The sequence below is a fragment of the Haemaphysalis longicornis genome, unplaced genomic scaffold (genome assembly GCF_048455015.1).
Source record: "Haemaphysalis longicornis isolate Haplotype H1 unplaced genomic scaffold, Haemaphysalis longicornis Haplotype H1 scaffold_4, whole genome shotgun sequence".
NCBI lineage: Eukaryota > Metazoa > Arthropoda > Arachnida > Ixodida > Ixodidae > Haemaphysalis > Haemaphysalis longicornis.
This window is the reverse complement of record NW_027526361.1, coordinates 72,246,559-72,272,180: the sequence shown is the minus strand read 5'-3', so window position 1 is coordinate 72,272,180 and position 25,622 is coordinate 72,246,559. Positions and strand designations below refer to the sequence as shown.

At 45.2% G+C, this 25,622-nt stretch overlaps 1 protein-coding gene and 1 long non-coding RNA gene across 2 annotated transcripts in view; one reads left to right on the top strand and one right to left on the bottom strand.

Annotated features, from left to right (window-relative positions):
- The window catches only part of LOC144178910 (uncharacterized), a 459,264-nt gene that overhangs the window by 186,987 nt on the left and 246,655 nt on the right, over nt 1-25,622 (top strand). The window lies entirely within an intron of this gene.
- LOC144180396 (uncharacterized) lies at nt 696-8,129 on the bottom strand. Its single transcript, XR_013324398.1, has 3 exons — nt 8,075-8,129; nt 2,724-2,880; nt 696-875 (listed from the first exon to the last, which is right to left on the bottom strand). It is a non-coding gene; the product is annotated as an uncharacterized LOC144180396 (long non-coding RNA).

Here is a 25,622-nt window from a genome sequence, read left to right as displayed (position 1 = left end):
GTTCTGCTAAGTTTTGCTAGGTTTTACTAGGCTTTGCAAAGTTTTGTCAGGTTTTGCAACGTTCTTGCCAGGCTAAGCTAAGTGTCGAGGGGTAAAGCCAAGTTTAGCCAGATTTTACAAGGTCATTCTGGTCGGTGCCCCACAGTGACCGCGGATCCCAGGGAGAAGAAGGTAGGTCGACCCAATGCTCCGCTATTTCTTCAACCTTGCACCACTGCAACCTGCGCCAATATTTTGCGTTTTAATAGCCCCAAAAAACTATCACCTTTAAAATAATATAGTAAGGGGTGCAATAGGCATGTACCCCCTGTGCTCATAATTAAGAAGCCCGAATGACGGCTTCGATCTTATAATACCCTATCTGCGTGGTGCGCCCTTCTTTACAGGCAGCGCAGGTGTTTTTCTCGTTATTTTTTGCAAACACCACCAAACAAAGCTCTAACTTAAACAGCTCCGCTGTTAAAAACATACGTGGAGGAAAATGTTTTGCAACCTCTTCATTTCCAAGCGCTTTAATTTTCTCCTCCTAATTTATTCCTCAAGCGACCTGAAGATGTCATGCCAATATTCTGGTTTGTCACTGAAGATGAGTGTGTTCATGAGCACTCGTATGGCGACCATGCCAGATAACGTCACAAATTCGATGAAGATGCGTGCCATCGGCACATTTGCTATTTTAATCTCATCGTGTCTTGACACAAGTGGCCCTCATGAAGCTCCCCAACAACTTCAGGCTCCTTTATTTACTGCAACACGACGTATTACCTGCCAGTAATGACCCCCTGGCGTGTGCAGTGCGGGGGTGGTCACTGCAAGTGTCGGCATCTTCTTGATGTCTTGTCTGGCGTGTTGATTTCCCGATATACATATCCAGTCTGTTCAAACAAAAAAGAAAAGGGTAATGACTAAGCACGTTATGTGCGGTCAATCTCGCATAAGGGATACTAAAAATAAGTCCGGCTTCGCATTTCAAGTCAAGTTTTTTGGTTAACACCAAGACGCAAGGTTAGCTTGCTTAAACGACGCCGTAAACTAAACTGCACATACTTAAGAAGCGCCGGATAATTTTCCCCGTACAATTCGTAATATAGCGCGTGCTCATTAGGTGAGTCACTCGAGCCAAAGTTCACGGAAATACCTTCCTTAAATTACACCATAAGCAAATGTGGTGCACGTGCGATAGGTTTGGCATCGCTTAAGTTGCACGGGGATAGTGTGCATTTAGCGATAGCGACTATAGCGTAACTTCTTTCGCCTTTTAGAATTTTTATTACTTCAGCAGCGCACGCTTCTCCAACTCGAATTTATTACATTTGTATGCTGGAAAGCTCTGCGTCTTATCGAACGAGTGCTACCTTGCACGAGGTGCTGGTCCGCTTCTTTACTCTTCATCGGTAACCAGATGACGTTGCCAACTTGCGATTCCTATTGCCTAAGCCAGGTTTTAACCAGCGCCAATGGTTTTCACACTTCTACGCTACGTGAGCCAAAATGTTAGTGTCAGTAGTGTTAGGCACCTAGCAAGTTTGAACCTAATCCTGCACAACATGTGATCTTCAGTGAAGGGGCGAACGCAAATGGAATTGCCTCATCATTTTCAAATTAACAAAGTTCATGCAGGGACACTGAGACAGAACAGTTTTTAATGTCGACGCTCGCAACAGCCAATCTGTATTCCTGCCACGATGAGTAGTTTGGTGTCTAGTTGTGCTTAACCTTATAAGTGTTCTCTTTTCTTCTGTGCTACATTTATAGCCCCTAACATTGAAGTAAAAGCTCCTGTCATTCTGTTTTCGCAGTGGTAGCTTGGGGTGAGAATAACGCTTTATGAACTCGCTTCGATATAAATATTATACAAAAGACTTCATGCTTCGTTACACAGCGACATTTGTATGCAGCTGTTTCGATTTCCATGCATCTTTAGGTGAGGCTTTTCCGAGACGACACTAAGTTTTTTGCTCAGATTCGTTGCTTAAAATGAAAACTAACATATTGTGAGATGCTGAGAAATGCTCGGCTAATTTTCACCGCTGGTAATAATCTATTTGGGAGTTTTCGGCTCCCTCATTGTGCGCAACCTTTTTTTGCAAAAGTACTTCGAGCTTGCAAATGGAAAACGGGAAAAAGAGCCAAAATAAATCTGTATAATATTTCAGATAGTAAACGCAGATGCACAAATAAAACATTGCATGTTGCTGTCACCAATTTCAGCGCACCTACCATGTGAGGGCATATGTAATCAACCTTAATCGCTTTCAGACAAAACAGAGCCTCTTTAAGTTTTACCCACTGGAGAGGCACTAACACTTTTCAGTTCTTTTTTGCAACCTGTATTTGTGGAGTTGTGTACCCGACACCCCAAAGATGCAGTTTGTAATGAGAAAAAAGTGAAGATAAGCCTGTTTTTTTTCGTTGAAATGGTATGACTTCATGAGATGCATTTATTAGTCACGGAATATAATTAAAACAAGAAAAGGTTCAATTATTTTGCGTTTCCTGCCCTAAAGATGAACAAAAGATGAACAAAATTTGAGGTTTGCCTAAGCAACGATCTGTAATGCTTGTGATTGTTTTGGGGGTCATATATTAAGGAAATAACTGGCATTCAAGCCCGCCTGGGCAAAGAGAAGCTAGCGCTTAATCGTTGTTTCACCGCTTCTGTGTACGCAGGGACGTCAAGTGCGTAATTAAACGTGCAGATAGCAATCTCTAGACGAGTGTACCTGAAAGATGTTCCCCGGGTTTCTCACGATCAGTCCAGCTTCCCATGGCTGGTGGCTGCAGCAGTGATTTACAGCAGGCGGTCATGGCTTCCGTTCTGGTCCAGCCATTTCTTCATGGTTCCGCGTCGTGGTCGGTCTCTGGCTTTCGACGAATCCACTGGGCAGCATAGAAAAGCAAGAGCACACGGGAACAGATAAGAAAGACTAGCAAGACTACCCAGGCTTCGTAAAGATCCCGTCTCGTACAAGTAACGCCTGGCTAACATAAGGTAGCTGGTTGAAGAGTTATCCGAACGGCTGAACTGGCCTTAAGGGGGACTAAGCAGTGTTTAGGGTGTTTAAATACAGCAAGCTTTCATTGCAATAAATTTTAGGTAAATACTTTTTCGCTAATTGTTCTTGCTATGTAAATTAATTGCGATGATATATGTACCGTCATCCTTGTTCGATTGCTGCAAAATAGGTGGGATCATAACTATTGACGCGACGGTCACGTGAATGAGGAGTTGAATAGCGTGTTACGTTAGTTTCTTTGTTGCAAACAATTCCCCAGAAGAGTATAATTGTTGTGGTGCACGTTCATAATATTGTATACGCTAGAGCGGATGCACGGCGTGTACTTCGCAGGGCTGAAATACATATGCTTGGTATTTTGTTTATATAAGTATCGTAAATGCAGCAGAGCAAAAAAGTGAATTAGAGGCTGGAAATAGTACAGGTGGCAACTTCGGAGAAAGTGCGCCAGGGTCTTCAAGGAGTGGAGTAATATGGAAGAGAAAATGCGGTGGTTGACGCGTAAACAACGCTGGTAAAAACGATGGACTATTTTCAGTTTGCAAGTGGCTTTTTCACAGTTGCGCTTCCTGTGCAAACATCACAGGAAGCGCAACTGTGAAAAAGCCGCTCGTGAAACTTATGAGAATTTGGTTCGGGTGCGCAAAAGCGGAATGCTCTAAGAATGCGATTTCAGAAATGCCACACACACTCGAAGGAGGCATTGAATGAATTGAAGAGGCACTTGAAGGAATTGATTTCTTTTGAAAAAAAAGTATCAAAAGTTCGAAAATTGTTTAGTTACGAAGAAGTTGGTGGTTAAAAAGAATCATTTATTGAACAGCCGCACTAAAAAATATTTTACTTTTCCTATGCTGAGAACGAAGTGGCGCATACATCTATGTGGAGTACAGTGTTTCTATAAATATATGCTCGAAGTAGTCACGGAAATGGGACTGCGATATAGCTCATCATGGCTGTTGTCTGGGAAGCTGTATACTTAGTGAACTGGAACACAGCCAATGTAATTCATCCGAACTGTGTTATGGTTCTGATTTATTTTGATGCTCTTTGCTCTTGAAATACGTACAGTTGCCGAAAGGTTTGTTAACACGTAAGCACAAAGAAAGAGAAAGCTTTGAAGTAGCGAAAGTTAGGTTGGGTGCTCAAGAAAAATATATGAGTTGTATTTAGAAATTTACAACGTTTGTTCATATTTTCTGGCCCGAATTTATGTGGCCGGATTTCAAGCTGATTCAGAACGCAGCCGCTGAGTTTGAGACAGTACACATACAAAAATGGCTGCGGATATGCTTCCTTTGCTTTAATTATGGTCGAAACAAAACTTACACTACCAGGTAGCACCACTAATCCTCATTTCTGTGCTCAATTTTTCATTTTGCAGGCTACCCAAGGATACATAGTTTAGCTTCAACTTTTTTTCCCTCGTGGACATCAGGGCGCCGCTATTGCATCGTCTTCATCGCCGTGCGGTGCGAAAAGCATTACAAAGTTGTGTGCGCGAGAAGCATCATTTTATTCATAGAGTGGTGTTTGCACACTCATTGATGTGCAGCGTTATATTCAGTACAATTTGGGGGAATGCGATTGCCTACTGCACGATACTATTATCACAAGCGCCTGTCATTCCTGTGGACCGTAATTCTACAGGACGTAATTCCGTCTGTCGTGCATTGTTTGATTGGTCAGCGCTCTTATTTTTCACGCGTAAGACGGAGATTCAGTTACTACTAGTGACACTGTTGCAACTTGTTCACATTTCCTGGCTAGTAAATTTCTTCTCTTTTTCAGGTCATTCAGATGGGGAGTTATGGATATGCAGATGAAACGAAAGCATAGCATTTATCTTTCCCAATAAAACCTATTTGCTTTAAAAAACGGCCTTGACAACCTAAAAGCGTGATGGTACCGTCTAGTTGGTAATACACGAGCTTCACAGCGCGAAAACGGGCCAGGGACAGCACGAAGGGGTACTACAAACCACCGCTCTAATCGACCACAACATGCTAGAGAGAATCAATAATAACAGTTGCTTAAAACTCTTAAAATTACTGGATGCACTGAACTATAGAACATAAAGGCAGGGTGGAAACTACAGAACATTTATATTGAAGCTGTAATGGCTGCTGCCTAAACATTTTCTTCCGAGACTGGCACCTTACAGCTACGAAAGCGAAATGTGCTAACCACTGAACTCATAAGGAACACTCAACTGTGGGTATAATATGCTTGTACATAACAAAAAAGGACACACTACGTAATCTGACAAATTCTGCTAGAAGGCTTCTTTCTCTTGGGGTCTGCACGCGAAGCTCTCTCTTTACCTCTTGCTAAAGCATGCGAACGGTTTCTTTATTTAAAACATCAACCTTCCCCTTTCGATTCTTTTTGACAGAGGGTGCCTTGAATCGTTAGCCGTTATAGTTTAATAACGTCGTTTTATTGTGGTGCAAAAACAACCACTGTAATCTACCTCACGTTTGTGAAGTCTTGAGTGTGACATCCAAGCTGCTTTATTTTGTCAACTTATCGGAAACGCAGTTTTTTGCGTTTTACACCGCTGATTTTTCCCATCATGAGTCCTAGAAGCAAGGCTAAGCGTGAGTATGCAGAAAATACTCGTGAAGTTGCAATAGACTGGCTGTATACTTATAAGGCCAAACAAAATATCAGCCTCCTTCATGACGTTTGCTTTATAGTTCCTGAGCGCAACGTGACTCATCCTTTGAGATCGCTGACTAGGTGGTGCTTGGTCATCACCGCAAAGTCAGCAGAAGACAATGACCACTACCGCCATCCACTTCGCTCGTCGCAGAATTTACGACCTCATAGATGGCGCATACATACGCTGCCTGACAGTGTCCACCATCTCCTTCACAGCAGCCTTTATTTCTTTTCATACAAACTGCGGGATGTACAGAGCAGTAGGATCCGGCGGCCTGATATACTTGCCGAGTCGGCACGTTTTGCCGACAGCCGCGAGTCCGCCAGATGGCATTGCGGGGCACGCACAGGGAGTCTGTCACATCCCACGGTGGCGGCGGCGGCAGGTTCAGGCTCTCTCGTCGCAATATGTATACGTGTGGACACAGTGGGGCCCGGGAGAGCACGAGGGGCACTCTGAGTGATTGGAGGATGGACGGCCTCTCAAGTGCCGCCGGACGAGATACGGCCACGGGATTGGCAAGTGGGATGTCCACTGTCCCGCGCTGAGTGGCGGCCCCTTGCCCCCTCCTGGTCTGATAACGCCATGCGGCGTGACTAGAGTACGCAATCGGCCTTCTTTCTTCGCTTTGGCCACGATCGCGGAAAGGAGGATGAGCTGGAGTAGGAACAGAAGGTTTCGTTTCCACAGAAGTCACAGCATGAAATATAGCGATGCCTGGCATCGCTCTCGATAGAAGGTTGGCCCTTTAGTACTACCACTGCTGACAGCGCCAAGTGCGAGGCTGAGCATACAGGGCGCTGAACGTACAGCGTCATGGCAAAACGGACCTGGTCTCGACGGAAGTCGCCGATCTAAGTGGGTTAAAACTAGCCATGTCAAAACCAAACAGTTTTGCCATTAGGGTTTTAGACCAGCAACACAGCAAGAAATAAAGCAGTGAGAGCGGAAGAGGAGCAAGAGGGGCGAAAAGAAGGCGGCTAACCTTTTTTTTTTCGTCGTTAAATATGCCCGAAAACGTAGGCGTTGCATGCATGGCTCGGCAAGTTTCTCTTGCTTTCTCTGGCTGGATATCGGCATCTAACGAGCAGAGAAGCTGAAGTGAGAGCGAGAGTGTCTTCCACTCGCATGATGTGGTCTGGCGCCTCAGTTTCGCTTTCCTCTTTTTGCCTCCAAGGGTCGGTATGTCGCGATAAGTTCGAGATTTACTCAGGCACCTGTCTGCCCAGACGTGACCAAGCGAGGCGGCTTCTAGGGGCTCTTTCTGCTTCTCGCATACTGTGCGCATGGGATGCCTCTAAATATTGGTGCTTCATGCAAGGCAATGCCTAAGGGCCACTTGTCCAACCCATTTGTTTTATTGTTTTCAGCAGTTTTCTCGGAATGCTGCCAAATTTATCCTGAATCATAAGGTTGGTAATCCCTTTGCATGCGTAGCACTGACACCTAATGAACGAATAAATTATTTGAGGTATGTCCCAAAAATAAAAAGTTTTATTACTTATACTATTGATGCGGATTGCACGCTATAGGTTTGACGTAATTTGAAGAAGACTTGATTCCGGATTGATATTTAAAAGCTTCGTAAGCATAAATTGGGAACGTGTTGTACTTTTTCCGCCACTACCATGACCTGTTTTAAGGTTATTGTCGTGTATTCTACAAGGTACTTTTTTGGCAGGTAAACAGTGCTAATACGGCACATGGGAGAAACCTAGTGAGGATATTAAACAAAGTTGGCCTCCAGACGGCGGCATTTTTTAGATATATCAAATTTTTGTGTCCTGCAAGAGCGCCGGTATACGTTTTATATCACAAAGATATCTGGTTGTTGCTACCTGCAGTTCTGATATGAGAATAGTCCGAAAGAGAACGTTTTCTGTCAATGCCGACATGTTAAGCGTATTGGAATGGCTAACAAAATGGGACTACAAAAAGGACGTATAAAGATTAATATAACTGCCCCCTTCTTCAGAACAAAAATAATGCAACGCCCACAACTTAACAAAAAAGCATGAAAAGTAAGTGAAGTACGGCGAGAGCCAAGCCTGTTCATTCACGTTACCTCCCAGTATAAGCTCTTTATTCATTGGTGTTTTTTTTTAATTTTTTGCCGGTGCTTTACTAGCTAATAACTTTTAGCCTGCAATGCGGTTAAACTGAGATTATCAGAGTTTTAGTGAATTTCCAGCTGCGCTGCTGGGCCGGTTTTAGGCGAATTGAGGCTTGTGATCAAAGACATAAAAGCCGAAGCTCCTTCGTTTACTCTGGCTGCCGATCGCTATTATGAAAATACGCCACCAAGTGCCACCGTTAGGACACTACGGAACTTTAAGTGGCTTTTGTTATTAAGGAGAAATCTATAGATGCCTCATGACACGCGAACACTCACCGCAGTCGTCTTCATCGTTGTCCGTCAACACGGATTGCAATGAAATGGCCGCCGCTGCCAAGAGAAATCAAATAAAAGCACGTTTGGATTGGGGGGGGGGATTTGAACCAGGGATGCAAGAGCAGGAGGAAAGTGCAATAACCACAGCGCTAATCCGACACCCTGGCAGAATGAAACCAAAAATTAGCCCGAAGCCCGTCCCAGGAAAAGTGCACAAGACAGTGCGCGAAGAAAAGGCACACGCGGAGAACTCTGACTGTGGGAAGGCTGCGGCGTGATTTGCTGCCATTCTGCCTGTCGGAGTTTTTAGCGCCAGAAGATGAAGACATGAAAACCCTCCCCGAGGCACCCTGATTTTTAGCCCAAATTATTTTCTACGCTCTCAAATAGGTTTATGGACTTTTTTGTAAAGGAAAGTTTGACATCCACCTAAATGCAGCCATACGGCTACAAAGGAAAGCTATACAGCTTTCTCAGAAACTTCGCAGTTGAAGGAAAATTCGTCCTGGTCCAGGACGAATCATCCTGGTCCCCTAAATCTGGTCCACCAATGAACTTTTTTACTGACAAACGTTGGCCCTGCACACCAATGTTACACAACCGTCTTTTGACGAAAGCATGCAGCGCATGCAACTCACCTTAGACACAAAACACTTCTTTTATGGCGCTCTTTAGCCTCGAAGCCCTTGCGCCATTAAACAAGATCATCATCACCAAAAACGCCACCACGATGCAACAGTAAAGAAGTATTTGATAAGCGCTAGGTTTTCGCATTCAAAGTTCGTTAGCAGACTTGAGATCTTGAGGAATTTTTCCAAGAAAATGAAAGACATGGTAAGGAATGGTCTACAAAATTTTTAACACTTGCTACTGTGGGATACGTGACCTACTTTCAAGGCGGGAATGTTTCTGGCAGGAAAATGAGGCGATCTCGCCGTTCATCTAAACGTCTAGTTTTTAATGTAACCATGTACGTTGACGAAGCGTATACTAACCATGTTATATTTGTCAGCAGTTATGGTTGGTAGCAGATGCTAGTTCTTGTTCTTCAAAATTTTGAAAGTGCAGTGGAAGGTCACTGATTACGTGCCTACCATGTGAAGAAACTGGGACCGGTAGTTTACTTGGAGAAACTCTCATAGCATCTGTTAAAGACATTATTAGTGGTTTACAATAATTTGTACCTCTAACGCATTGTAGACACGATGACGCGTCAACTATGACACGAAATGCAACGTCGTATTGCGGTGAGAATTGCTACAGGTTCGTTGGCTTCAACAACGCTATGCTGAAACCTCCAGTCACAATTGTTGCCATGTTTTTCCGCACAGAACTTCGTAACGCGGAGAACGACTACCCAGAGAACACCGTATTAGACCCACGTGTATAAATTCTTCAATTAGACTTTGCAATGAAAGAGGTGCAATTTGTATGGACAGCAAACCTGCGTCAATATGGTTGTACCTGCTTTCGGTCATGCACACGTCGCCCACATACAATCATGCTTCGACACCGTTTTTTTTTACTTTGACCGGTTCTAAGGTGGTTATGCTTAAAAACGTTACGTCGTTCTTCTCGCATATATATTGCAACGCCACTGCACATATTATCTTTTTCTTCCTGTGCGAAATGTATTAATGTCGACGGGCTTGTCTACCCCCGTTTCAGCAAGAGCAAGTACGTTGCTTCGTTGAAGCACCGAGTTGCTTTCAATGTCTACAGCACAACACCTGTTGTTCTTTCTCTACCAATACGCGGACGATTCACGCGCTCTAAGACAGATGGCATGACTGTTATAAAAAGCCAATGGTCTTGTTAACGTTTTTATTTCTTTTCAACCTTCTTTCTCGTGATTTATTGAATAAGAATCGCCAGTCTTCATGCGGGGTCCTCGTTTTGATACCGGCCTACACCACGTATTTCTTTTATGCGTCAAGATATCAGGCATATGTAACGCTCACGTATTGGAACAGAGATGGCGCGAGTGGCTTTTGCGCAGCAACAAAGAACAGGGACTAAAGGTTGGGTTAATTCCCAGGAAACGTCAGGTTACCAGCCTAAAATTGTGAGGCATGAATATAGATAATATGCGGGGTACATATGGTATAATTCCCCACTATGGTTACGGCTATGTGTTTTATTAAATGCTCTATTCTGCGAAAAAGCGTTATTATTGTTGTGGTTGTCGTTGCGCAGCCAAGAAAGTGGTCGCAGTTGTACAGATCAAGTAAAAACACAGGTGCTATCTGATGGGATTTGAGCCCGGGTCTGCACAGAAGCAACCCAGTACTGTGCCTACTTTACTATTACCGCATTTTGACAGCGTTGAAGAAAAGTTATTGTCGCTGTTCTTGTTCCTTTCTTCCTGGCGCATACACACATAGTGGATTAACTAGGGATCCCGAGCTTTGAGCAGCTGACGTGACAGCTCCACGGAATTCACAAAACGATGAATTGAAAACCCAAAAAGTTGTACAAAGTGTGTTCCGGGTGACACGGGACACGTGAACGTGATGGCACGTGAGTAGAACAGCTGTGCACCAGCAGCGTTAAACCGTGATTCTAGTGAAGCTGTGGCGTGTGCCAGTTTGCTTGTTGACGTAATGCGTACCGGAAGGCGACGAAACGAAAGTCAAGAAAGAGACGCCTACAACGTGTAACAGAAAAGCAGCAGGTCGAAATAATTCGCTCCGGAAAACAACAAAACAAAAGTGAAAGCATTGCTTGGCTCTCTCCTTCAAAGCATGGAAGCAGGCTTTTGGGCAATGAAGATTTTTTCCCTTCGCTTGTACAGTATGGCATATGCGCTTAACAGACGGCTCGCTGCTTGATGATCTTGCCTGTGCGAAAATAGTTGGCCACTCTCCGGCCATGCGGAAATATATACGTTGTCCTATGTAAGAACTTCTACTTTGCACAGATTTTGCGGTGCCAAAAATGCGAAAAATATGTTTTAGTGATTTCGCTGTGGGATGAGTCAGTCCCTACTCGCTCTATTTATTCCGATACCTTAGCTCACGCAGGTTTCGCGGCTACCAAAAAACAATAATCTAATGGGCTGTCATGTGTGCGGCTCTTGAGCGACGAACCCCAATTGGGACTCGCATCGGGCGATACGTCCACGGCAGATCGACACGAAACGAGAATGGGGATGTGCTAATGCCTGAAACTCTGATGGTTTGACGAATATTCGATAGTCACGTTAAGTGAAAATCACATAAAGAGAGCAAAAACACGTAAAGGGAAGTGAGGGCTTGCAAGTAACGTCACGTTGTTAACCGATGTCTAAAGAAAACGCACTACCTCGCGAACTGGGTACACCTGATGATTTGTATTGCAGGCACTGTAAAAAATTAAAGAAACCTTACTGGTTAATATGAGTCAGCATTTTTTGGTAAGTTCATCCAAAATATGTCAATACTCTTCTGAATTTTTTACAGTACTTAAGTAGTGAGCCACTGATTTGAATTAATGAACGTTAGAGATCACGCTTATGTGGTCCACATGTATTAAACCTTCTGGGCTGTAGGCAGCAATAAACCCGGAACTGTTCAGAACACTCCATCTTCTGAAGATAGAAAATTGCCGTTTTGACACTTCACTAAACACTTGCCTCGGCTCAGTAACGTTGAAATTGAAAATATCGAAATAGAGCCAAACTCGTCTGGGCGTCTACAAACCACAAAGATTGTTTTTGTCTAGCTCAAGGTTGGAGTGTATGTATTGGTGGAAGATTCCATGGCGTTATCCCAGCTTGGAAGCACCTCTAACCGTTTCCGCGGTGATGGTCCTAAACCTGCAAAGAGGAAAAAGGAAACAGAAGTTCGGATTTGACGATTTTAGTTACGCGGAAGCATGCGCACAGAAACAAGCACACGGGGGATTTTCAAAAACGAGTAAAATTATTAGGACTCCATAAAAGCAATTTATTGTCTACGTCCAATGACATGGAAAGCTAGCGAACAACTATTGATCTGTAGGATTGTTATTCCTGCATCCACATAATATTTTGGTCACGAATAAATTCTTTCTTGTTTTTGAAACACAACTGCAACGTCGTAGACATGTTCCACTATTTAACTTGAAATCCTCTGGTTTTCGAATTTCTAAATAAAGCATACAGTTTTTCTTTCTTGGCAGAATCGTCTACTCCAGTATTTTGCATATACTAATACACTGGTGGCATCTGGCGTATTTTACGTGTATATACACAGATCTGCTGCCAGTGTGTTACAAAGCAACGCTTCTGGCGAAGCATTTTTTGCCTATTAAGCCGCCGCAACTTTGTACTGCCGGCTCCTTATCCCGCTTGGAAGTGCCTCCCATACAGCATTTCAATTCCGTCGATTTTGTAAAGTAACGCTGACAGTGCAAAAGGTTTAAGGTAAAAATTCAGAGCAATGTATGATTGTAACCGCGAAGTAATAATAAAGCGCCTTAGGGAAACCTCCCCCTTTTCCGCTCATGAATGCGAACTCCGAAATACGAGCTAATCTTTGCAATTTTTGCGCCTCAGTCTACAAAAATAATTACGTAGGCGAAAACCACCAGGGCAGCGCTCTGCTCTCGTACGTCTAAATATCCAAATAACAAATTTTAGTGGGTTGGCCATAGATTTTTATATTTGGAGGAAATTTCCTTCCCTTGTTCATTTTCCTAAAAAAATTCAAAAAGTAGTTTGTACATTTTACTTGGTCTTTTGTCCCCGCAGTTTCGATAGGAACACAATTTTTGTGTACTTTCTGACCCACATCTGTAGTGAAGCTGTGTGCTGAAGAATCCATAAAATGTAGCATTGCTGTACAATAACAGAGTGACAGTAACAAACGGGTCGTGTATGATGCCGATTATGGACGTAGTTGATCCATTCAACTAAATGCATCAGCAATCTATCGCAGAATAAAATACGCCTGTGTCCTGTGAAAACGCCTCTTGTATGAACGTAGGTATCTATGTTACGAAATCACTCGTTCATAGCACAATCGCGCTTTCAATACCCGCAGGCGGAGGCTGGAAAATATCCAGTGGAACTGGTCACGGTTTGATTTCTGGCAGTGGACACTGTTCTTCCCGCCATCATAATCAGCAGCAGCCTATTCAAGTCCACTGCAGAACGAAGACAACTCCATTGATCTCCATTTTCTCCTTTCCTGCCTCGATGTCCTTCATCGCCAAGGCCCGCCTCTCGGCAGTCGCTCTGTTTGTTATCCTTGATGCCCACCGATTGTAAGTTAGTCACATTACCTGGCCAGCCGAATTCCGTTTCTTTTTCTTAATTTGAACTAAGATATATCCTACTCGAGTTTGCTTCGTGATCCGGGAGGCTCGTTTCCTGTCCATGAGCGTTACTCCTGTCAACATCGGTTCCATTGCTCGCTGAACCGACCTAAGTTTGCTTTCCAGTTGTTTAGCGAGGCACCAAGTTTCCCCTCCATACGTCATCTTCGGCAGCACGCATTGGTTGCATACAATTCTTTACAGTGATAGCGGTACCTTAGTTTTCATTATTTGGGAGTGCTTGCCTAGGGCACCCGAGCCCATGCTAATTCTGCGCCCGATTTCTTTCTCGTGGTTTGCATCAGGACTGACGACTCGTCCAAGTTAGTATAATCTAAAGGTAACTAAAGTGAGCATAATCTAAAGTAAAAAAAAAGTGGGAATAGATCTAAAGTAATGATAACTCAGCATGCTGAAAGAGACCTCGTCAGCTTAGGTAAAGCAACGCCAGGACAAGTAGAAGAGTATCGAAAACCTGTCCAAGTGAGTTATACACTTGTACTTGTTCTAGCGTTGCTTTACCTAAACTGGCGAGGGCCCTTTCAGCGTGGTTCATTACTTTAGGTCTACTCATATTTATTTGCATCCCAACGGCCGAGCTAGTGACCCAGGGTACTGTTAGTAATTTTCGATTTGGTTGAGCCCATGGTGTGAACTTTATCCAAAGGGGTTGGCGCTTTTTACATTCAACTACAGCTCACTTCGTCTATCTTTATCGTTAATCTATTTTTTATCCTAACACTTTCACACATAAAAATTCCGCATTGGCACCTTTTTGTTCCCCTGCAATCCCCTTTTTCGGGAACCAAACCGACAGTATTGTCTGTCTGACCAATCGCATCCGGCGTCAAGGCACTCCGCTATCAGCCTTCGGAAAAGGTATACCGCTATCGATATTTTTAGAAATGCCTTATATTTTTATGGGCAGAATGCAAAAAGGGCTGTAGAGGGTGTATTCTGTCCTCCACAAATGCAGCCTTAAGAAAACACAGGCTGAGAATTTATTTTTTACGGACACCACTACTACAATAGAATTTCCGCACTGCACTAAGAGAACTGAAGTGATTGGCTCTTTAACCGTAGAGTTCTCCCCATGTTACGCAAAATATGACTTATCAAGACCTTATCACCATGTTGCAGGCGTAGACCTAGAATACGTGACATTTCACAAGTAGTTGCGCTATTGCAAATAGGAAGTTTTTTCTCTGTAAGCATGAGAAGCACAGATTCCTTATTGCGCCACCAACCACCGGGCCCGAGTGCGCCTGTATACCCATAATAAATCCCTCAAACAAGAGGCTATGAAGAGAACTTTTTGTAAATAATTGCTATGATATTAAAATTTCCCGTTGCAGCCTTGCTGAATACTTAGAGTGGTTATCTTGGTAAGGCGGTATGTTATTTCGCAACAGTCACGGCCTTATGAAGCACAAGGAAATTTTTAGAAACATATGGATGGCTTTGACGTAAAATATATTCTAGAGGACGAAAAGACATGACCTTGTACATTGGGAGCAAATGCTAAACTTTCTTTCAAAGTAATGCTCTTTGCTGCGAAATCAGATACAATATTAAAAATGAAAGAAAAAAAGATTTAATTTATAATCACAATTTTTGCTTTCTTATTATCGTAAGCCATTTTAACTCAGTTGCCGCCCGACGGCCTAACATAAAGTATTTTAGGTAGTTGCAGAGACAGAATCTGATCTCGCCGGGGAGAGGGGTGAAACCTTGAGAACAAGAAGATACAGAACGTGATAAGAAGAGACATTTTAAAAAGCAAGGATTTAGGTGTACTCTGCGAAATAGTTGGGGTGTATTCTTAAATTTTGCCTGTCTTCGGGGGCGATGCGAAATGTCGGGTCTGTGGTGAATAGAGACATTGAAGCGTCGTAATGTTTGTGTATTGCTCGCAACAGAAAAAAAAATCGTGACTTAGTTTATATACAATTCTGCCAGCTGCGGCAGCCGAACAGGGCCAGTTAGCAAGAGGTAAGCCATCCGAATTGCTTTAGACTAGAACGCATGATCTTACCATAATTTTTTACAGCTTGTTTAGGGAAAGTTTGCAGGAAACTGCATTAAAGTGACATTTTGCAGTATGTTATTAAGCACCGCAATCATGCTGGCCATTTAACATACCATTTCTCGTTTTCCAAGATGTGCATCCTGTCTATGAGTAAGTGCAGTTATTATGAACAGTTTTCGCAACTCATCTGCACAATCCCTGGACAAGATAATGTCGTCAGCAAGTCTAAAGTATTTTAAATATGCCCCATAACATGAGACACCCACACTTACAATTGCAGCTTCCCCCAAATTTCCCCAAACCAACCTGTAAATAACTGGACAGATCGTGCCTTCCTGCTTGTGTAACTCAATTCCAATGTCGCATCTCTTGTGAACTGATGCTGACGTGCGGACGTGGCTGGAAGAAATTCTGTGGAATAACTAACCGTTCACGGGAGCAAGCACAGATACCCAGCAAACTAAGAAATATACTTGAAGAAAAATAATGTTCTTCGCCTTCTCAGGATGCTAGCTTGTTGGTGTGTGTTACGTAAAAGAGGCTAATTGTCTCGTCAATCTGCTTTAATCTGCATTTTACCCCGGTTCTTCTCGTTTAATTGATGAGCAAATAAACCAATCTCAACAAAATATTTACCTGAGCAACAAAGAACACCGGTCCATGGGAGCTTACCAGAACTTTTTTAAAATGAAGCTTGAATTTTGAATGTTTGCCAAAGCTTTGGTAATCGTGCACTGTTAGCTTGTGACAATGCTATCTACTCTACTGTGGGGGAAAATGAACAGCCTGTTTTTTTTAGTCATATTTATATGTACTGGCCACACCGGACTGGCTGAGATTTTAACAAAACGAAAGGGATATCGTTCAACGCTGTTGCAACTGAGATCTTCCAGTGCCTCAGCTGTGTACTTTGCAGTGTGTTGCTAGCTAACCTTACAGAACGCGCATCATGCATAAAGAAAACACGTGTAGTCCTTGCAGCTCAAACAGTTCAATGCGTTTAGATTAGATTGCAGCTCTATGCATGAGGGCAGAGTTACTGCGCACACCATAAAATCTTGTGAACCGTTGTGCCTCACTCGGCTTCGAAGGCTGCTTTCCTCCAACCCGTAGGACTCCCCCGGGGTGCAACGCTGATGTAGCAAGTTTTATTCCTACAGCTCCGGCTCCTGGGAAATACCGCTGAATCAGGGAGCCATCGTGTGATCAGGGCTTTAGTTCGATACTCTTAGAGGAGTAATAGGATGCACTCCCTCTTCCTTTAATTGGTAAGTGGAATTGTTTCGAAGCTCACTTGCTCCTTGGTGTTTGCGCCACCAGAGAACGGAAACAAAACAAATGCAAACACAAAGGTTCAACCTCATTTAGGTGCGCGTGATAGCTGATATTTGTGCCCCTTTTACACACTTTTTTGTTAATTTTCCTCCATAACTCATTAATTAGGCTGACCATCATACAAGGAGTTAGGCAAGGTGCGTTTCTGAAACAATGAAAGCAAGTGCGCAGGGGCAGTATTGTGGGTTCGTCCGTTTTGAAAACGTCCGTTTCGCGTCAGTTTCATCTTTATACTTCCGGGCCGGCTTTAGGTTTACTTTTGCGCAACTGTTTTGGCAGACACATTTTAAACAAATAAACGTAATTTAAGCTACCTTTTATGCGTTTATTTGAACGTATTGTCATCACCTAAACACGCTAAGATTTTTCTCTGACGAAGTTGAAAGTTTTCACCACAAGGGGACGAATGTCGAAAGTTGGCATAAATAATGCTACGGCTGCTCAGTTTTTAGCGCTAGAGCGACGATTTTTATGTCCGCCACATTGGCCGTGTATCAAGATAATAACCATCTGTTACTATTTCGGCCCCGACAGATTTGCGGCATGCTGACGTGCGAGCTTTTCCAAGAGCCTTGAATTATTTGTTACGGCGTTGGCATTTCTCTGCTATATCTCCGAATAACAAACTTAAAGCAGTTCTATTCAACGTGAAAGTTGTCGGAAGGGAAGATCAGTGATTCGCATACGGGCTGTGGCGCCTTCCTCCGCTCTTTGCTACCACCCCTCACGCTCTTCCGCTCTCTGTCTCACCCCTCTGTTGATGTATCAAACAGATGTTTGTTTAATGCAAGTTTCCCTCCTTCGCAATTCTCGCGCGCCTTTTCCTGTGACAGCCCGCATCCTTTTAACAGCGCAGCCATTGTTACTGGCCGTAAATTCGCCGTTGCAGGATCAAATACCACGAAATGTCGAGCGCTCATAAGCGCGTGCCTCGCGATGACCGCCCAGCGTCCCCGGCTTTATAAAAAAAAGGGCACAAACCTCGAGGAGCGAAAAAATTCTGAGTGCTCGTGAGCGCGTGCCTCACGGCGACCGCCGACTTCCCGGTTCGCGCTTTAGCAAAAAAAAAAAAGCTCCAGCGTTCACCGTAACCGTGGTAACACTTGCTAGGAACGAGAAAGACACGTCATAGCGTACGACCCTCGTTCGTTCGTCTTCGGGACGTCGTGCACATGCGCTCGGTACAGTTGAAGAGCCGTCGCTCCTGGCAGCGTCTCAAATACACCCTGCGTGGGAGAGATTACCGCGGCCGCGGCATTTTCTAAAAGCCATTGCGGATAATCGGAGACAGGGCTACGAGTGTGCCGCTCCTTCCTGGGAAAACTTGCAGATCTCACCACCGCTGCCTCGAGTCGATCACGAAGACCTGGTCAAAGTTACAATGCTGAGGATGACTTTGCATCCACCATTCGCCGCTAAGAAGACGGCGGCCTATTCGGTGCATATGACGACGATTACTAGCACCGCAACTATGCAAATAAACAATGGTGCTCAAACTTAACCATGTATCAGTCAATTCACACCTACAACAGCTCCGCCATTAAAGTCTTGCGCGTGAGTGCAAGCTTCCCTGAATTTTTAAAGGCGATAGTCTTTCTTGGGCACTTAAACCCAGAAATTATGGTCTGTCTGTATGTCTGTCCGTCTGTCTGTCTGTGACTCGATTCAGCCACCCGGCCAAAGTATAATTGATATTGCGCAATAGTCTTATGTACTCACAGCGACGCGTAAACGTCTAAGCCCGGTTTATATGTTCATACTTGTCAACTTTGTTGAACAAGAACAAGACATTACGCAAATATAAGACAGGAAAACAGTACACAGGGGATATTCACAGTGTTCCTTTATTAAAAAATTCATGAATGCTTGGTTTTTCGATAGCCAGTGATATTCTACATCTACTGCAGAAAACCGCCGCCTCCTGGCGGCATATAAAAAATCACGCGGCAACAGCAACGAAAGGTTCCACTAGCTAGGTTCCACGTTCTGCTTGGAACGCACGTGGAGCACGGCCACGCGGCTCTATAAACCTTCTAGTCGACCACCTCCGTTCACGCGTGTCTCCGCCGTACTGCAGCGAGGAACCGGGCCTGTAGCAGTAGAACGCGGGAAATTCAAATCGCCTCCCGCAATTCTTTAGTGTGTTTGCCTTGGAATGAGCGCGACGGTACAGGAACAGCATGAGAGGTGAGCGGGAAAGCAAAGGGGGGCATTTCCTTGCCAAATGTCTACAAAGACTATCTTCTTTTGACGACATTTGCAACGAAAGGAGCAGATACGCGGCCAATTTTTTTCTCTACCCTTTCTTTCTTGTTCTCCCTGCAGCACGAGCGGCAGTTCTGTTCTTTTTGCGCTTGCTTTCATCTCTCACGTGCCGGAGCCTTTCGGCGCCATTTTAAACGCGTCGCGTTTTTACTGCGAAGCCGTATACCTTTACCAGCCAAGAAAATTTTCTTGTCCGCCTCAGCAGAAAATGCCTGGTTAAATGCAAGAAATTACTGCAACCTCCAGGAATCTAACTTGGACCCGAACAGAGAACCAGAGTGGAAGCCCGTCGTGTTACCGACTAAGCAACGCCAGCACGAGGAGACGGGGAGACAGACGGTGTTCTCAACGAGAACAGCTGCGGGTCTACTACCTGCGCTCATTCAAAGCCCTCTTGTGAAGGGAAAACCGCATGATGTATGATAACGATGTTCACGTGGCTTAGCTTAGCGGCGAACGGAACGGCGTCGGGGGAAAGTGTCAGGACCTTGGAGGCGATACATGAAACAAGAGTGAGGGGAGGCAGTGAGAGGAGAGAGCCATAGCAATGCGTGCCGCCCTCCTGCTCACCCTTCGTCAAACGCTCCTCTCCGTTTTCTTTCTGCTGTCGCTGCTGCGTTCGGTCGGCTCTGGTCTTACTCTTTGTAAAGTGACGTGTGTGAATTCAAGTGACATCCCATGGGTAATCGTTGTGGGTGTCGTTTGCAGCTTCGCAGCCCAACCAGTCCAATCCACAGCGTGGATTAGAGCCAATTTTTTTTTCTTTGGTGTCCACTTGTTTTCGCATGCATAACTAAATGAACACTGCGACTTTCGGTAAATGATATATATTTTGGCGCAAATGTGCCTGCAGTTATTTTTGCGGTAAATAATGAGGACATGTATGACAAATGCCAGTGGTTCCAGGAGTTTCGACTGGTTCTGCTTATCCAACTCTCTTTATCAAGTATCCTCTTAACTCTTCGCCAGACGCTGAGCACGAGGTCGCGGGTTCGATTCCCGGCCGCGGCGGCCGCTTTTCTGATGGAGGCGAAAAGCAAAAACGCCCGTGTGTACGAGATTTCGGCGCACGTTAAGGATCCCCAGGTGGTCAAGATTAATCCGGAGCCCTCCACTACGGCGCGCCTCATCACCTGCGTTGCGTCGGTGATTTAAACCCTACAATCAAAATAAAAAAACTCTTCGCCAGAAGGCTGAACCGAGAAACAAGTGGATATTTTTTCTACTTCTGTTTGGGTTCGTGGCACCGCGCAATTAGGTTTGGGTCCGTGATGCCACGTGATGCCGGTGGCTAGATAATGCGACTGTGTACGAGCTACGACGACAAGCCAAGCCCCTAAAGTGTTCTGCACTTATATAGTGTGAATGATCAGGATTTTCGGTTGATTACGTGTCTTCTTCGCGTCAAGTCTATGAACTATAAGATGGTATGTGTCTTCGTCAAGTACTAATAAAAGTTTACAAAATTTCATGACCACTCTTTGTGTGATTTTGGTCGTCTGCTCGACCGCTATCAAGCTCGCAGACGATCGTTTATTTCAGTGCGCGATGGCGATGGTGTGGATGCACGGGCTTGCGGAGGACTGCGACAGCGATATCATTTCTTCGCTACGGACCGCTGAGTGAAAACAACAGCTAGAGAAGAAGCAAAGGGCGCATACCACTTAATCCTCGTCACAGAGCCCGCGCTGCCGTCGGCCAAGTTCGTCTCGCAGCTCGTCGCGCAGCCATCGCTCAGTCCTCTTTGGGAGGCGTAAATGCCGGCGGAAGGCTCCTGCAGGCATTTCGAACGGGTCAACATTACTTATTGCCTTCTCCTTACGCCGGCGAGCTAACAACAAGGCGATGACCGGTACAAGAACCGCCAAAATCGTCTGCTCAAATCCGGTTTGTCGCTTTTAGCCAATCAAGGCTGGCCCAAAACGGACTCTGAAACGGTCATGAAACGAACAAAACTTGAGAATTCCGCTTCAGAGCAGTGCTTCATCTAATGCCATTTTCACGAAACAAAGCAAACAAGAACAACGAGAAACTTGACTGGAGTTTGCTCCTTGGACTAAGCGATACTTTTTTTGCCCTGTACGTGCTGTAAATTGCTGGGCTAAATTTTTTCACGCATAACAAGCGTAAGTGTCGACGATTTTTTTCACGCTTGTTACAAGGGCGGCGTGTTTTCACGCTGAAAAATAACGACTCTAAGTGTGACTCGCAAGATGCGTAACGCTTGCCAAGCGTGAGTACAAGATATTTCCTGCAGGCTTGTTTTAGGCGAGGTGAATTATCAAGCTAAGCGCTCATGCTTGCCATCCGTGATTGGCAACCTTCTTAACACTTAGTGAAGGTGAAAAAGAGGATTGTTCTTAACTCATGCGCCATTCCCCAGCTGCATATAATACGCCTCTCGGACCGTCAGAAATCGATTCGAAAGAAAGCTGAAATAAGACAATAGTTGCTGTGCCGCAATTATGGTATGGGTAGATAGGAGCACCCACCAAGCAGATAAACACGGCAAAACAAACATGATCTTATTTTAGCTTTCTTTTTCAATGATTTCTGACGGTCAGAGAGGCGTCTATACACAGCTGGAGACTGCCGCATCAGGTGAGGACAAATCCTCTTTTTAATCTCCACTAAGCATTAAAAAGGTCGCCAGTCCCAGATCGACAATCCTCACGTTGAGATTACGGCGTTAATTTTTCGTTCTACACGGCCCCAAACTGAGCAGTGTTTGCAGAACAAGGGGATTTAGGATTGCCGCTAAATTTTGGTTGTGATAAACCCAAGCGCCGTTGAAGGCAGTGCAAAACAAGTGGCGTTCATGAAGCATGTTGAACAAATGCACCTAGCGAATCTCATACAATTAAGCTTGTGATGTATACTATATTCTTTCGGCACTTATACCCATATGTTTGTGAAGAAAATTAAGTGATGGAGTCTGGGAAAGATTGCTGCAAAGGTTGACATTTTGAACCAAAGTTTAAAGTCATAGAAATTTGAGCAGATTTCAAATTCGAGCGAACCTTTTTATTCACACTAACTTACAAGAATGCTTCCGAACAGAGAAATCTGAGAAAAAAAGAGGGGATCTACAAAAAAGGCTCCAGATGAACTGTTGATGCCGCTTTAAAGCAGCACGTGAATACTGCTATAAACTTAACTCAGGCGAGAGAGAGAAAAAATTTTTATTTCTCCAGCAGAGGCTGATGTGTGGGCATCGCCCCGTGGAAGGCGTCCCTAGTCCGGGATGCCTTGACTTCGGCTGGCCGTCCGTGCTCGGGTTACCAACTTAAGCTGGATATCCGGGTCCGGGCTGGCTAGGGAAGCCCTCCACTGCTCGAAGGTTGGGTTGGAAAGGGGGGGCAAGTCTGGAGTTCGTTGGCACTCCCATATGATGTGGTAGAGGGTGCCAAGCTGGGGACAGTAAGCGCAGAGGGAAGATTGTTGGGTGGGGAAGATGAGGTGGAGGCGGGTGGGATGTGGATAGGTATTCGGTTGGAGCCGCCGCCAAGTTGTAGCGTCATCTCTGGAGAGGCGCCAGTGTGGTGGTGGGAGACGACGGCGAGTTTGCCGGTAATGCGCGAGAATCTCCGAGGTTTACTTTCATTGACAAATCACGCAGCATTGTTAGCGCCCATGAAATTTTGTCGATGCCATCACGTGTAACTACTACTTGAATGAATCCTGGTAACTGCCTGAAAGCAGACAGATACGTAACGTCCTCTATGTAACACGCACACAAACACAACGCCAAGGCTTTTTCCAGTGGCGTGTCCAGTTGCAACTTCACGATTTCTCTGGGTTCTGCCGCATACCACCTGCTTCACGTCGCCTCATACAGCGCACCGGCAAACGATGTCCCCGGGTGAAACCTGGCGAAGATAAAAATCGGCTTCAATCAATGCGTTTGCACTCTCATATAACACGCAAAGTTCTGCCGCGATGTGCAGCACAAACGAGCACATTTTTAATGCGGCCATAAAGGTTCGGTTCTCTACAATGGAGCACGATTTTCAGCGCTTCGTAATGTGCACGTCGACTGTGTGAATTTGCGTTAGACAATATTTTTTGCAATTTTTGAAGTGCTCTGCGGAGGACGGAAAGAGCAGGCGGCTCCACCGCCCGCGGTGTAGCGCCTCCTCGCCCGAGAACGGCCACCGACGCGAACCGCAAGCGCGGCCGCGAAGTTTACCACCAGCAAGCCAAAGATGCCGAACGCCATACGCGAGACCGACGGAAACTTGACGGCGAACGATAGAAACGACTCCCAGCCACAACGAGAAACGTACCCTTTCCTTCTTTCTTCTCATGTTTCCCGTAGACCACGTGATCCGTGTCAAACAGAAGCTACGTAGAGAACTAGGCCTGCCACTAACCAATGCGAAGTTCCGAGGTCAATAGGTAAAACTACACAATACACTAAAAACGTCGTTATTCAGATAATAGTTCAATATATTATCAGCAAAGACATTAGGAAATAATTTGCTTACCTGGATATTCGACGCGACCGTGCATGACAGCTGACTGCCCACTGTAAGAACGCCATCCGGCAGGAAAAGTGGAGTTCGTAATGAACCGCGCTACGTGTCCCGCGAGAATTCCTGGCACTCGACACTCGGTGTTCTCTCGGACCAACCGCGCGGCACGCCACACCGCCCGGTCAAGGTCAAATCACCCATGAGATTGTTCCTTCTTCGCCAGTTTTTATCACACAAAAAAGCGACCACTCCGCGCAGTACACACGTGAATGGGAGAAAGACACGACGCACAAACCGCCTGCTTCGGTCGATGCCTCCAACGGCTCTAACTCCGTTTTCCCGCCAAAATCGCTGAAGCGAGTGGCACCTTTCAATCCCATCACATGACAAAATAAATAAAAGACGCGCAAGTCGCAGCAACATGCAGCAACGCGCCCCACGGCTCCGTAGTGGATATGTATCAGGATATGTATATGCGTGATTACGAAAGGCGCGATCACTGGCACGAGTTTTCTTAGCGTGATTTTTACGGTTTACATGCACGCAATCTTGCATCACGGGTAAGAGAAAGCGAATGTGGGCTTTCCCAACCCGCTTCGCGCATATATCGAAGAAAACCACGCGTATTTAGAGTCACGTGGTGCTCAAAACGAAGGAGCGTGTTTCACGCTTACTACGCCTAAAAAAATTTAGAGTGTATAAGTACATCCTCTAAGTGCTCCTTCGCGGTTGGTCATTTGGTGGGTGTGGGTACGGATCTTCGTACCAGGCACCAGCTCAGCATCATTAGGGTGATACAGCAACGCCATTCCAAAACGCACCTTGGCCAACGAAGTAATAATATCGCGCCTCAGCCACCTAATTCACTCATGGTCTGCCTATAGAGACTTCAGACGCCCAGTACAATTTTTTACACAGTCGTCAACGCATTGTCATAGACTTAACCGTGCGCGTTCTCGCGGCACCAAGATAACACTGAGTGCTTTTAGCGACATTCTTGTAGGGAGGACTGGCAATTGAATTCCCTTCCTGAATCTTCAAGGGTTGCGGGTTTTAGAGCCTATTCAGAAGAGCCTGCTCAAACTCCCAAAAGAAGCAAACGAAAGCATAAATGAGGGAGAGAAAGTGCGCCTGCTTACAACCAGCAAGAACACCAGAAATAACATAGATAGATGAGAGCGATTGGAAATGGGTTCTATTTGCTTTTGATATCGGGTGACCCTAGAGTCGCAGGGCGGTGTCCCAACAGCGTATATTAAGGAAACGTAAGTGTCTTTGCAACGAGACTGACATTCCAAATTTGTGAACCGGTGTCCACGGGAAAAAAACAGGTGTGCACAGGCAACCGCAGCTGTCCGTTTTCGTGAGGAATTAAAGGGACCGGGGAGGATGAACTAGGTTTGCTTCTTGTTAATATCCGAAGACTTCAGGTCCTTCTCTCCGCATTCTGATAGCTTAAATTCAGGAGGCGGTAGCAGGCTTTCAGACCGGAGCAGACATGAAGTAATGGTCGTCAGCGTTCACAGGCGCATGACTTGAGGGGGAAGGAAATGACAAAGGAAACCAGACTGCCGTATCGATTCATGGATCGGGAGGTATGTGTGGGGATACATCAAGTTGTCACTGCACGTCCGCTTGCGCCTGTGTAGGAGCCCATAATTTGTTCTTATTCGATTTACACCCCGTACAAAACCGCAATGTAGATTGGAACCGCGAAGCCCATGATTTCTGCTAATAGTCGTTAAGACAGCTGAGTGCTGACGTCACGCAGATACAAAGATACTTTTAGTAGGATACTTTTGAGGCTATGACTGGGCATCCTGTTGCCAAGCCTACTTCGGCGCCTCACTGCTGCGGATTGATTATAGGGTTTATTGAGCCGCAGCTGTACAAGGGCTATGAGTAGCACCGTAGTGGAGGGCTCCTGATTAATTTTGACCCCCTGGGGATCTTTAACGTGCGCCGAAATCTCGACACCTGGGTGTTGTTGCTTTTCGTCTCCACCAGAAAAACGGCCACCGGGGTCAAGAATCGAACCCGCGTCCTCGGGCTCAGCAGCACAACGCCATCTTAGCCACCGCTGCGGGTCCTCACTACTGCTATATATCATCCAGCCTGCGAAGGAAATTTTGACATGCACCTCAATGCAGCCATACGGCCACAATGG